Raw genomic sequence first — 12,208 nt, 5'->3', positions numbered from 1 at the left:
CAATCCTGCCGGCTTTCTCGACAGCTTCCTGGTGGTGCATGCTCTGAGGGCTGTCTGCCTTCAACCTGCACTGGAAATCCAGAAGAAATCTCCCGTAGGTTGACGGAGTCTTCCCCCTGCTAACGCAGGCACCAAACGTCTGCATCACCAGTCCTCTGGGTTCCCTCTCATCTCGATGAGCCTGGTCCCTGGAACACAGGAGCTATATCCAAGTGACCCCCACAGTCCAGTGATCCTTCAGTCCAAGTTTGGTGGAGGTAAGTCCTTGCCTCCCCACGCTAGACTGCAAACATGTGTACTGCGTGATTTGCAGCTGGTCTGGCTTCTGTGCCCTTCTCCAAGGATTCCTTCATGCACAGACTAGCCTGGGTCCCCAGCACTCCGCCCTGCAGTGCTCAACCCTCTGAGTTGGACTCCAACATCGTGGGATCCTCCTTTGTGACTCTGAGCTAGCTCCAGTTCACAAATCTTCTAAGTGCCTGCTCTGGTACTTCTGCAGGTGCTGCCTGCTTCTGTGGGGGCTCTCTGAGTTGCTGAGCGCCCCCTCTGTCTCCTCTTCCAAGGGGCAACATCCTGGTCCTTCCTGGTCCCCAGCAGCACCCAAAAACCTCTACAGCAACCCTTGCAGCTAGCAAGGCTTGTTTGCAGTATTTCTGCGTGGAAACATTTCTGCAACCTCCAGTACGCTGTGGGACATCTTACATCCAAAGGAGAAGTTTCTAGCCTTTTTTGTTGTTGCAGAATCCTTGGCTTCTTCCACCCAGAGGCAGCCTTCTTGCACCTTCATCCGGGGTTTCCTGGGCTCCAGTCCCCCTTGGACACTATTGCGACTCTTGGACTTGGTCCCCTTGCCTTGCAGGTCCTCAGGTCCAGGAATCCGTCCTCAGTGCTTTGCTGGTGTTTGTGGTTCTTGCAGAATCCCCCTATCACGACTATTGCGTCCTATTGGGGTAGAAGGGTTATTTTACTCCTACTTTTCAGGGTCTTGGAATGGGGTATCTTGGACACCCTGACTGTTTTCTTACAGTCCCAGCGGCCCTCTACAAGCTCCCATAGGTCTGGGGCCCATGCATGATTCGCATTCCACTTTTGGAGTATATGGTTTGTGTTGCCCCTATACCTATGTTCACTATTGCATCCTATTGTAATTCTACACTGTTTGTATTACTTTTCCTATTATTATTTACCTGTTTTGGGTTTGTGTACATATAACTTGTGTATATTACTTACCTTCTAACTGAGGGTACTCACTGAGATACTTGTGGCATATTGTCATAAAAATAAAGTACCTTTATTTTTAGTAACTCTGAGTATTGTGTTTTCTTATGATATTGTGCTATATGATATAAGTGGTATAGTAGGAGCTTTGCATGTCTCCTAGTTCAGCCTAAACTGCTGTGCCATAGCTACCATCTATCAGCCTAAGCTGCTAGAAACACCTCTATTCTACTAATAAGGGATAACTGGACCTGGCACGAGGTGTATGTACCACAAGGTACCCACTATAAGCCAGGCCAGCCTCCTTTTTTTTCCAACTTCCTGTTCCTGGCCAGCAGGCTCCTTCCAGTGCTTTCTCCATCTCCCTGTCACTTTTCACTTGGATTTCGAGAGGGAAGGACCTCTCTCTTTGTCTGTTGCATATATACCATTGGATTTAAGGGCTTTCTTTTTTGATAATACAAGTAAGTTCAAGAACTAATGTATAAGGGTGTTGTTTGTTGGATATGGCATGCCCCAGTATTTCTTTGTACTTTTATTTGATTTTGAAATTCCATTGTGGTAGGTGGCCTGGAGCTTGGCCTTTGAAGTGTAAGCGAGAGCCCCTCCACCCTTCCTGCCCAGGAAGAGCCATAAGTATACAGATGTATGCAGATGCAGCTGAGTGTCCTGTGTTTATGGGTAGCTATCAACCAGCACAGACCAGACGTGGATTGTTGCAGGCTGTGAGCAAGGTAGCAGTAAGTGTAGAGTAATGCCTACTGTCTAAAAGTGACATTTCTGATATAGTAATGTAGACTCCAGCTTCACCAGAAAGTAAGATTTCTCTCTATACCCTTCCAACACTACCAAATTTGACACGCGTATTCCTCTCAGGTCATAAATTACCAATAAAAAGCATATAAGGGAATTTCTAATGCTGGCCTATGAAAGGAGCAGGCTTCACAGTAGTGATAAACTACTTTGGGTGTTTTTCACTAACAGGACATGTAAAACTTATAAGTACATGTCCTGCATTTACTTATATAACACCTGGCTCTGTGGGTTACCTAGGGCCTACCTTAGGCATGACATATGGCAGAAAAGGGGCATATAAGGCTTGGCAAGTAGTTTTAAATGCCAAATCGAAGTGGCAGTGAAACTGTACACACAGACCTGGCAATACCATACCTGAGACATGGTTAAGGGGATACTTATGTGGCCAGCACAATCAGTGCTAAAGACCCACTAGTAGCATTTAATTTATGGGCCTTGGGCACATCAAGTGTACTTTATTAGGGACTAAGAGGTAAATTAAATATGCCAATTGAGTATGAGCTAATGTTACCACATTTAGAGGAAAGAGCACACACACGTTAGCACTGGTCAGCAGTGTTAAAATGTGCAGAGTCCTGAAACCAGCTAAAATGAGATCAGAAAAATAGACGGAGACAGGCAAAAATTTGGGGGAAGACCACCCTAAGGCTGTCAGGTCTAGCATTATGGTGGTGTGGTTTGACTTTAAAAAGTTTGGATATATTGCTGGTAATGTTTTGGCATATCTTAAATAATCAACCACATTCAATTATAATGTCTTTGTATGTGCTAATTCAAACTGCAGAAATGCCACATTTCAGTCATTGGCCCATATTTATACTTTTTGCCAAAAAACTGCGCAAATCCAGTTTTGCGTCAAAATGTTTAGCGCTGGCTTGTCCCATTTTTTAGCGCCATCTAGGGGTCAAATTTATACTATGACTCATGATGGTGCTAAAAATGGTTAGAATCAAAACATTTTAATGTAAACCCTTGGGCCCTGTCATAAGGCAAATTAATGTTAATGCTGCAAAGCTGACTCTAACCCGTTTTGCAGCACATAAACATGTTGCAAACGTGTATGCACCATTGTAACCCCACATTAGCGTCAACTTTAGACAATAAAGCAGGAAAGGTCGCAAAGCAGAGGGAAGATGCAGCAGGCCAGGAGAGACTCCAGGGTGACCCCAAATGCCCAGGAACCAGCCAGGAGGACACACAGAAGACCCAGGGGAAGGAAAAGAAAAGGTGCAAGTTTTGGTTTAGTTAGGAGGAGTATGAGATCCTTGTGAGAGAGGTGACGGAGCACCAACACCAGCTTTTAGTCACCCCCAAATAGCCAATTGGTAGGAAAGAGGCGATATGGCAGCAAATAGTGGACAAAATAAACAGTGTGGCAGAGGTGAAGTAAACAGTCGCCGAGTGCAAGAAAAGCTGGCATGATTGTGACCGAAGAACTAAGGAGAAAATGGCCAGGAACAGAAAAGCAGCACTGAAAACTAGAGGTGGAAGTCCAGCACCACAGGAGGATCTGGAGGAGATTGAGGAGTTGGTTTCAGCAGTCATACCGGATGAGCTGGTCACTGGAATAGAAGAACAGGACAGCGCCGACTTCCAACAACCACCACAAATGCAGGGTAAGTGGCATGGGGGAAATAACAGCCAATTTTTTATAAAGCTAGAATAGGGAGGCACATAGGACACACTGAATGCATGCAAACGGAGTGCAGTGGGACACATTGCACATGAATCAAGTTGCACCATTCAAACATAAACAACACATCTACACACGGTCGTGCCATCAACACAACATATACACAACCTGGACATACGTCAATCACCAGGGCTATATAACAACATGTAAATATGCAGCACATAGGATGGAAGGCATGTCCAATTACTGTGCCTGTGGCTGTGTCATCACAACACCTCTTGCAGACAGTCAGACCTCCCCTAACCACACAACTGAGACATCAGAGACTAGAAAGTCAGTCAATACCATTCCTAGGGTAACGTCATGGTGGCTGCTCTTGCAGAAACACTTCGCAACTTCCATGCCCCATTACCAAAACACATGTGTGCTGCCTCTTACAGCGCACATTAAAATGGCACCTTAGATAACATTATAAAGACATGCGCAGGAATCAACTCAACCATGCACATAAACAACACATTCTCATAAGGCAGCCACTTCTCCATCATGCTGCAACAATGCCTGTATGGGTGCAGGGAAAACTAATCTGGGCAGCTGCTAGGGGACTTGCAGGGTGGTCCCGTATCACAGGAAACATGGCACTACCCTGTGTAGCTAACCTGGTGCAGTATGGAGCCACACATATTGATGGTGATCAGAACTGTCCCACTAGAGAACATATGCACAACAGATTGCAATCTGTAGAACACAACACATACAGGCTGAGCTCACAGTAACTCTGGCACAACAATGTGAACCTCATATGAAGAAGGAAACAATCACACAAACACAACATATGGTGTATGTCTCTGAACATCATGGTGCACAATATCACTTTGACAGGCAGGGGATGGCACATGGGCAAGTCAGGTTTTGGTAAGACTGCTAGTGCAGTAAACCCTCTGCGGTTGGCAATATGAGTTACACGCTAGGATAACGGGTGGAAATCTGTCTTTTCATTTCAGCTCTGTGGGCCAATTACCACAACATTGTTGCAGGATCAAAAACAGCCAGCGCCAATCTTGGGGTGCATTGGGTGTGACAGCACACGTTGCACTTGTCACTGCAAATCAGGCAGTGGAAAGAGCAAAGGGTTTGGCCATGTTGCCCCCTGCACTGCCCATGCCAGGTCCCAGTATTCCACCTTACTAACAATGCAGGGATGTAGCAAGTTAAATCCAATATGGTGCACCCCTGTGTTGTCACCTATGCCTGGGCACATAAGGCTTACATATGTCAATCCAGGGATCCTTGATCCATGGTGCATAGTTGGCTGCATTCAGGGGGAGTTTGGTTATGTGTCGGAAGGGACACCTTCCAACACAATTAAGTAACCGACAAAGAGGAAATACAATTTAGATGTGTGCTGTCTAATGCATCAGCCATTGAAAGATCTCAAGTGGAGACAACATAAGAGTATTCATCCTTATTGTGCATTGCAAAGACCCACCCTTGGAGTGTGTTCTGAATTTGGCACTAGCTTTGGTGTGAGCAAATCTGTAAATCTGGGACTGCATCTAAATGCAACGGATGTTGCTGTGGGTGTGCCACAGCAGCACCCATTACAGTTTATCACGCTGCCCCATATATTTGAGTCTACTTACACTTGAGTCAGAGAAAATTTGGCTAACCCCACAGCAGGGGTGGCATTAGAAGGGTGCAATAAGGAGAAATTTTGGCATACCCCCTTGTTTGTTGCTCTTTCTATGCATGCTGCACTATGCAACACACAGAGTAAGAGCAAATCACATATGGAGATAGTTTTGTATCCTCCCTCTCAATGCAGCCATCCGTGCACCATGCCACAAGGGCGGCAGTACTGGGTCTTGGCTGCAGATTTAGCAACAATGCAAGGGACAACACAGAAGTGCACTGTATGCGATTAAATACGGTGCATCCCTGTGTTATGAAAATGATGGAGTGCGTCACTGCCAATTTTCCCACAGCGTTGCACTCCGTGATTCTTAGTTACATGTGGCCCAAAATGTGGCTTGTCACCACCATGTACACACGATGCTGGCCATTGCGCAACACAAGCCTCACAAGACGTGACTTTCTGGTGGTGCTTGGGGCTCTTAAAAATGGGCTATAATATCACCATCCAGCCTAATATGATATCTGATCATTGGACACTTTAAAACCTCTGGCATTGTCTTCCAAACACATGACTCACTTACACCAAACCCTGGATTACTGCGCAGGGCACACATTCTCACACTTACTGAATTCATCTGGTTCTTCAAACTGCGCCACATCACCAATTGTGTAGGGGGCTGGTCTACCTGTAGGACATGAATGGTAAACCATTCCTAGTGTCAATTCAAAGTCACTGCAAGTGGACAACAAATTTCAGTGTAAACTAGTTAAGAGAAGTGAGCTAGTCATCCTAGTGGAAGATCAGTGCAACAGACATCCCACTACAATCACTCAATGACACATACACTCAGATGAGGTAGAGCCACTCATCTGAACACTAGCACTGAGCCAGAGACTCCTGTGGTGCTACACCCTGAAACATTTATATGTGACATTGTCATGCATCTGTCTGTGGGCACAACACCTCCATTACCAAAGGTGACTGTTTGATCATGTATTTTCCATCTGAGTACCATGCTATGGTTGTTGCAGTGGCAGGACCATTGGCACACCCATAGCATTTCTGCCTGCAACAGATGTAGGAAACATCTAGGTCATCATCATAGCTCACAGACACGCTACTGCCCTGGGATTGCGTGTGTATAGAAAAAGTTAAATGTGTGTGCCATCACAAGGCAGACACATTTAAGGGATTGCTATGACTGGGTGATCATGTGCAGTTGGTTTACCTACCAGCACATTGACTGAATTGTGACATGTATGTATTGCAAATAGTGGGTGGCATGCCATTGTTGCCATTGTATACTATTGTTAATCCAATGAGGAAGAAATACATGAACATAAAAATAGTGCTCAACTCAGACACCCTTCCTCTGTGGTCAGAGGATGCATCTGGTGTTGCATGTTAGTGAGCGATATGGCAGAGATGGAGCTGATGCAGTGCAGCCTCATACTGGCAGTTAGAAGCTCTAGGCCATTGGAACAGACTCTGAACATGTGTGTGGAATGGGGGCAATAGAGGCTGTCTGTGATAGATCATAAACAGGAACATAGAACTGCCAGGGGTCTCTTCCTAATTCATGTTCAATCTCACTAACATGGCCTTGCCTAATGACACAAAGAGGGATATAGGACTGCAGCACCTGGGACTTGATTAATGAAAAGTAAGCGCTGCCTTTGTGCCATTTTCAGAAGCAAAAAGAGCGCATAATTACAAATCATAAGTTTGATGTTAATTTTGTGCTGCTCATGCCTCACACAATGATGCAAGGGTGGTGCTAACCTTTCATGAATCTGGTCCCTAGTGCTGCCCCACATGAAATGTGCCCCTTTGCACACTCTTGACAACACCATTTGTGGGCTGTCTATACAAAACAGTGCAACATGATGTAAGGGGGAGTTGTGGTGAAAATACTTGACAATACCCTGGCGCTTTGCAAGACTTACATTTCAAGTACTTAAGCTAGTCCTGCAAGGAACCCAGAGGCACTTTGTAATTGAAGTGCAGCTCTTTTGAATGTCTGCAATGATCATGCGTTGAATATTTCATGACTGATATGGCAAAGTTGTCTCATTGAATCAAATGCGCCATATTCATTTCCACCTTAGGCCAGGTAAACCCTCCTTGCAAACATAATGGCTGGTGCAGGGCTCATGTGCGTGAAATGGTGACAAAGATTCACTATGCATGCATTGCGTTACTTTGTTAACACAATCCTGGGAAAAATGGTAGGGTGGCGGTGCCTTAGCGTTGCATACATGACACAATGAGGGTGCACAGGTGGCTCAATGGGCTCTGAAATATATGCTTTTGTGATGGTTGTGCAGGACTCATCAGACATCTGACCTGCATTGGTTTTGTTGTTGGACTTATGAACTTCAAGCCTGAACTGGTGCAGTGACTGTTCATACAAGTGCATACAACCTGTTCACAAGCACTGCATGCAGCACTCCTACCTATCTGCTACTGTCATTCAGAAGCAATTAACAGTCAATAGTTTGCCAATAAGAGACTTACTAACAGTTCTGCCCATCTTTATCCCCAGATGAACCAGCAGATCCTGCTCCCTGGCCAGCAGATCTGCCCAACGATGCTTGAGCTGGTGGTCATTCCGGCCTGTATTGTGGATGCTCCTCAGGTGGTGGAGCACCTTGCCCCACCGCAGCTGCCTTGCCTCTGTCCGGTAGCCGAGGGTCACCCAGCCACCCATTCGCAAAATCATTGGCAGGTAGTGTGCGACAAGACAAATAAAACCTCCCAGCTCATCCGCAGACATTCTGCTCATCCTCCCTTTGCCAAACATGTTGACAGGTGACTGGAGTTCAGACAAAAAATATGATAAATCAAAGAAAACTTAACACCACTAACTTAACCCAACTATCCCAACTAATTTACTATGCCAGACAGACGCCCCACAATACAATTACAAAACTGAACAATAACTACACAAAACTACAACTTCTATAACTAAATCCACACAAAATACACAGGACACAGCACAACGGACACCACAAACTTGCAAACACACTCAACAATCGGCCACCAGCTCCAATACACAACCACAACCAGTCACAAAGGAATGGACTGTAAAGAGAAAGTGAAACTACTACCACTGTGCCATGCTTGTAGACAGGTTTTCCTGTTACATCACTTTCTGGGCATGTGCATCACATTTTTCTGTTATGTGTGTTTTTATTTGACACATTAGACTTATGCGGCGTTTTATTAGATGCATGACACACATGCGTCGTTTACATTGATGAATTATGGTAATGTGGCGATTCAATCTGGTCCAGAAGTAAAAAAGCCTGTGGACGTCGATTGAGTTTCTGGGGCTAGGCGTCTTTCTGATGATAGGACTTGTACATGTGTATGTGTGAAAAATAATGACGCATGATGGTTATGAGTTGATTTTACACATGGCTGCATTAAGAGGAGTGTGAACGTTGAATTCCTGCTAAGGGCCCATGTGTCATTTTCTTCACATTGGTGGATATTTGTGCCACGTTTGCATCATATTTTTTTGCCTCATTTCTCGTTTGCGTGTTTTTTTGCATTGTCCTTGAGTGCACCCTGATTCACCAAACATATGACATGGGCTGTGCTGCCATGTGGCATATGGGGTATGGCTACCTGTGGAAGTCCATGCAGCAATGTGGCAAGGGTGAGATTGGTCGGTTCCACCAATAAGTATGTTCTGAAGTGAAGAGCATGCAATCACTCTCACGTCGTGCATATATATGCAAGTGTACCTACAGTGTGTCCACACATATTTGGCACATGTGTGCTCTATGTGTAGATATGTAAGGGTATCTGAATGTGTGGGTGTACCACAAAGTGAACTGTGACTATAGTGTTTAGACATACCCATAACTGATGATATGAGATGTCCTGACTCCAACACATGCCCAGGCATGTGTCACCCATAACAATTTGGACTCAGAGTATGCAGTGTACTTGAACTACTTTTACATCACATTTCCACTTTTAATTTACGTGGCATTGTGTGTTGCCTCTGTTGTTTGTAGTTGGATGTTCCATCTTGTTGGTCAGGTACATATGTGCTATGCGGTTACCCATACATCTCAGTTGATGGTGATGTCATGTACGCCTGTGTTAGTGAAATATGTTATATGCCATGTGTGTGTAGAAACAAGTGTAAGTGCATTTTGGTAACACATTACGAGATTGGTGTCTGAAGAGGATGTTCAAGGTCACATTACAATCTTGCAGCACGGGCAGATATTGGAATGTGACTATTGCATAGGCAGTCACATCACTGGCACCTACACAGTTTGTATGTGAGAACACATATGGTGATGATGTATGAATGTCACAGGTGTTTTGCTACCTGTGCCGTTATTGAACTGCTAGGTTGTTTTCTGTCCGGAATCCTGACACATTACTATTCCAGGACCATTATGGTTGAAAGTGTGCTGAGATATGTTGTATATGTGTGATAGCCACCAAATGGACTCTCAGATTTGTCTTGGTCATGTTTGTCATTACTGTCGCATACTCTGCTGTACCACGGGTACCAGTGTTGCCTTGTTGCATTGATTGCAGGGCTACTCTCCATCATCACTGTGTGGGAATGAATGGCAACAGAAACACATATTTTTTTGGGAAGCAGCAGGTTTATGGTGTTCCACTTTGTTCTTGCCCCTGTGCAGATACATCAGGCACCTGACTATGCCATATGTTGATGTAGTCAGGACAGTGGTCTGTGGCTTAACAAAGCTAGGATCTCAGACAATAATGCTTGGAACTCAGCAGCCCATGCTGACGCCCCTCTCAGGTACAGTGCTCAGATGCTTGCACATGTAGGACATGTCTCATTCATAGGACTCATTATCTGTTTCCATGTACAGCATGTGTAGGGGTTGTATGAATGTAGTGATCTCAATGATCAACTAATGGCATGGTACAGATAGTGTTGTACATAAGAAGCTCATGTCATGGTGACAGGTTAAGGCAAATTATCATGTTATGGTAGTGCCAAAGGCGATTGGGTCATGTACGTACCTGGCCAGCCTCAATATACATATGTGAAGGTTAGACCTGCAATCATTGATGTGTTGCCCTGTCTGTTTTGGAGTATCTCTGTTCATTTCCCTATTTATTTCTGGCTTTACTGTTAAGTTATGTATTATGTCCTCCATCAATCACAGATATTTGGCAGCTACTGCTTTGTACGCATATTCTACAGCTACATTGTGTGGTGATGTGGGGACAGAATCCAACATATAACTCAGGTAATGTTGGGATCTTGCCTCCTCCTACTACTGGCAACTTGTTAGTTCCTGTACCATTAGTGGTATTTGTGAGATGTAATGAGTGCCACTCACAGATATCATAACTTATGGCACAGCACGTGTGTAGTCTCCAGGTGAAATGGCGTGTACTATTTGGAGCTATCAGTGGGTATCTCTGAGCTGTCCATCCACAGCCCACATGGAACATGGTCATGCAATTCTTACAGCATTTCACAACCTAGCTGACTCTAACCATGACTGAATGATGTAACGGTTAGAAATCATCTCAGGTCTGTATCCATCTTTTGGAACAACCTACCTACATGGCTAGATGTACTTCGACTCAATGTGATGCTGGTTATCTGATTGTATTGGATATTGCAACACATAGTAGCGCTCCCACTCCAGATTGAGCTTTTGAAGTCCAAAACATGTAAGGGAGACATTTTAATAGTTAGTACCATGAAATTGTTCTGTATTGTGAGTTGGATTGTGTACTTTGTTTTGGGAGGTGATGTGGGGTGTTGTCATACAGAGCATACTATTTAAACTTGCATACACAGGTCAAGCATTGTTGATGATGGGCTAAGCGTTGCTACCGAGGAAATACAACCACACATCTGTCTCTGTATTCAGATATGTATATTCTGGTGACATGTGTGAAGACAGCATATTTGTCTGACAAGTGTACATCTTTGGTACATAGTGTGTGTAACACACTCTGCCTACATTCCACCCAGAATATGCCTTGATCACACATTTGTTAATTAATTCATTGCTTTTGCCAATAGTTGTTGTATTTGTACAGTGGACCTGCAGCCCTAGCTGCATAAATCAAACCAATGTGCATTCCACAGACGTGTGTGTGCAAAAAGTGAGGTCAGGTTTACCCTGTGTCAAGGCTGTGCCCCATGGCAATGGCAGGACAGTTTCCCATGGATAGACTGCGCAGGCTCAATTTCCTCCATTGGTTACTATCCCTGGGCAAATCATGATGACCATAGTTACCGATGAAGTCCCCCCCTCTGCACACATGTTCCATACAGCCATTGCAACTATCACACTGAGTTCTGACAGAGTTCAGTTACAACATTGCTAAAGTTCAATTTTTTGACATCACCTACCTTATGTGTGGGCCCTTTGCATAAATCTTATTAGGCCATAATGTAGTTGAGTGTGATGGGCTATTGAATAGCAAGTTGGCAACGTGAATGTGCAAAATATGCAGTGGTCCATGGATTGTGTCGTTCAGTTGTCACATACCAGTAATAAGGCTGTAAGTGATATGTGTGATGGTGGCAGTGTGATCTATTACATCACATATGATGTTGCTACAATACTTGTCAGTGTAGTGTTTTTTACATGCTCCCTGAGGTTAGAGTCACATTCCTATGGTATATGTAATGGAGATTGAATAGACCAAGGCAGGATTGGTGGAAAAATGAGAACTGTTTATTTACAAATTTTACATGGTGATTTCTGTGGTTCTTATGTATAAAAGTTGTCAACAATATGTTGTCTCCAGCATACCTCAGAAGTTGTGTTGTACTGTTCCCCCTCCAAATCGGCAGCACTATCCTCCTCCTCCTCCTCCTCCTCAGGAAGGTCAGCAACCTGGTCATACAATGGCACATTTATTCGCACATATAC

The sequence above is a fragment of the Pleurodeles waltl genome, chromosome 1_1 (assembly GCF_031143425.1).
Source record: "Pleurodeles waltl isolate 20211129_DDA chromosome 1_1, aPleWal1.hap1.20221129, whole genome shotgun sequence".
Lineage (NCBI taxonomy): Eukaryota > Metazoa > Chordata > Amphibia > Caudata > Salamandridae > Pleurodeles > Pleurodeles waltl.
Note: the sequence above shows the minus strand (reverse complement) of the source record.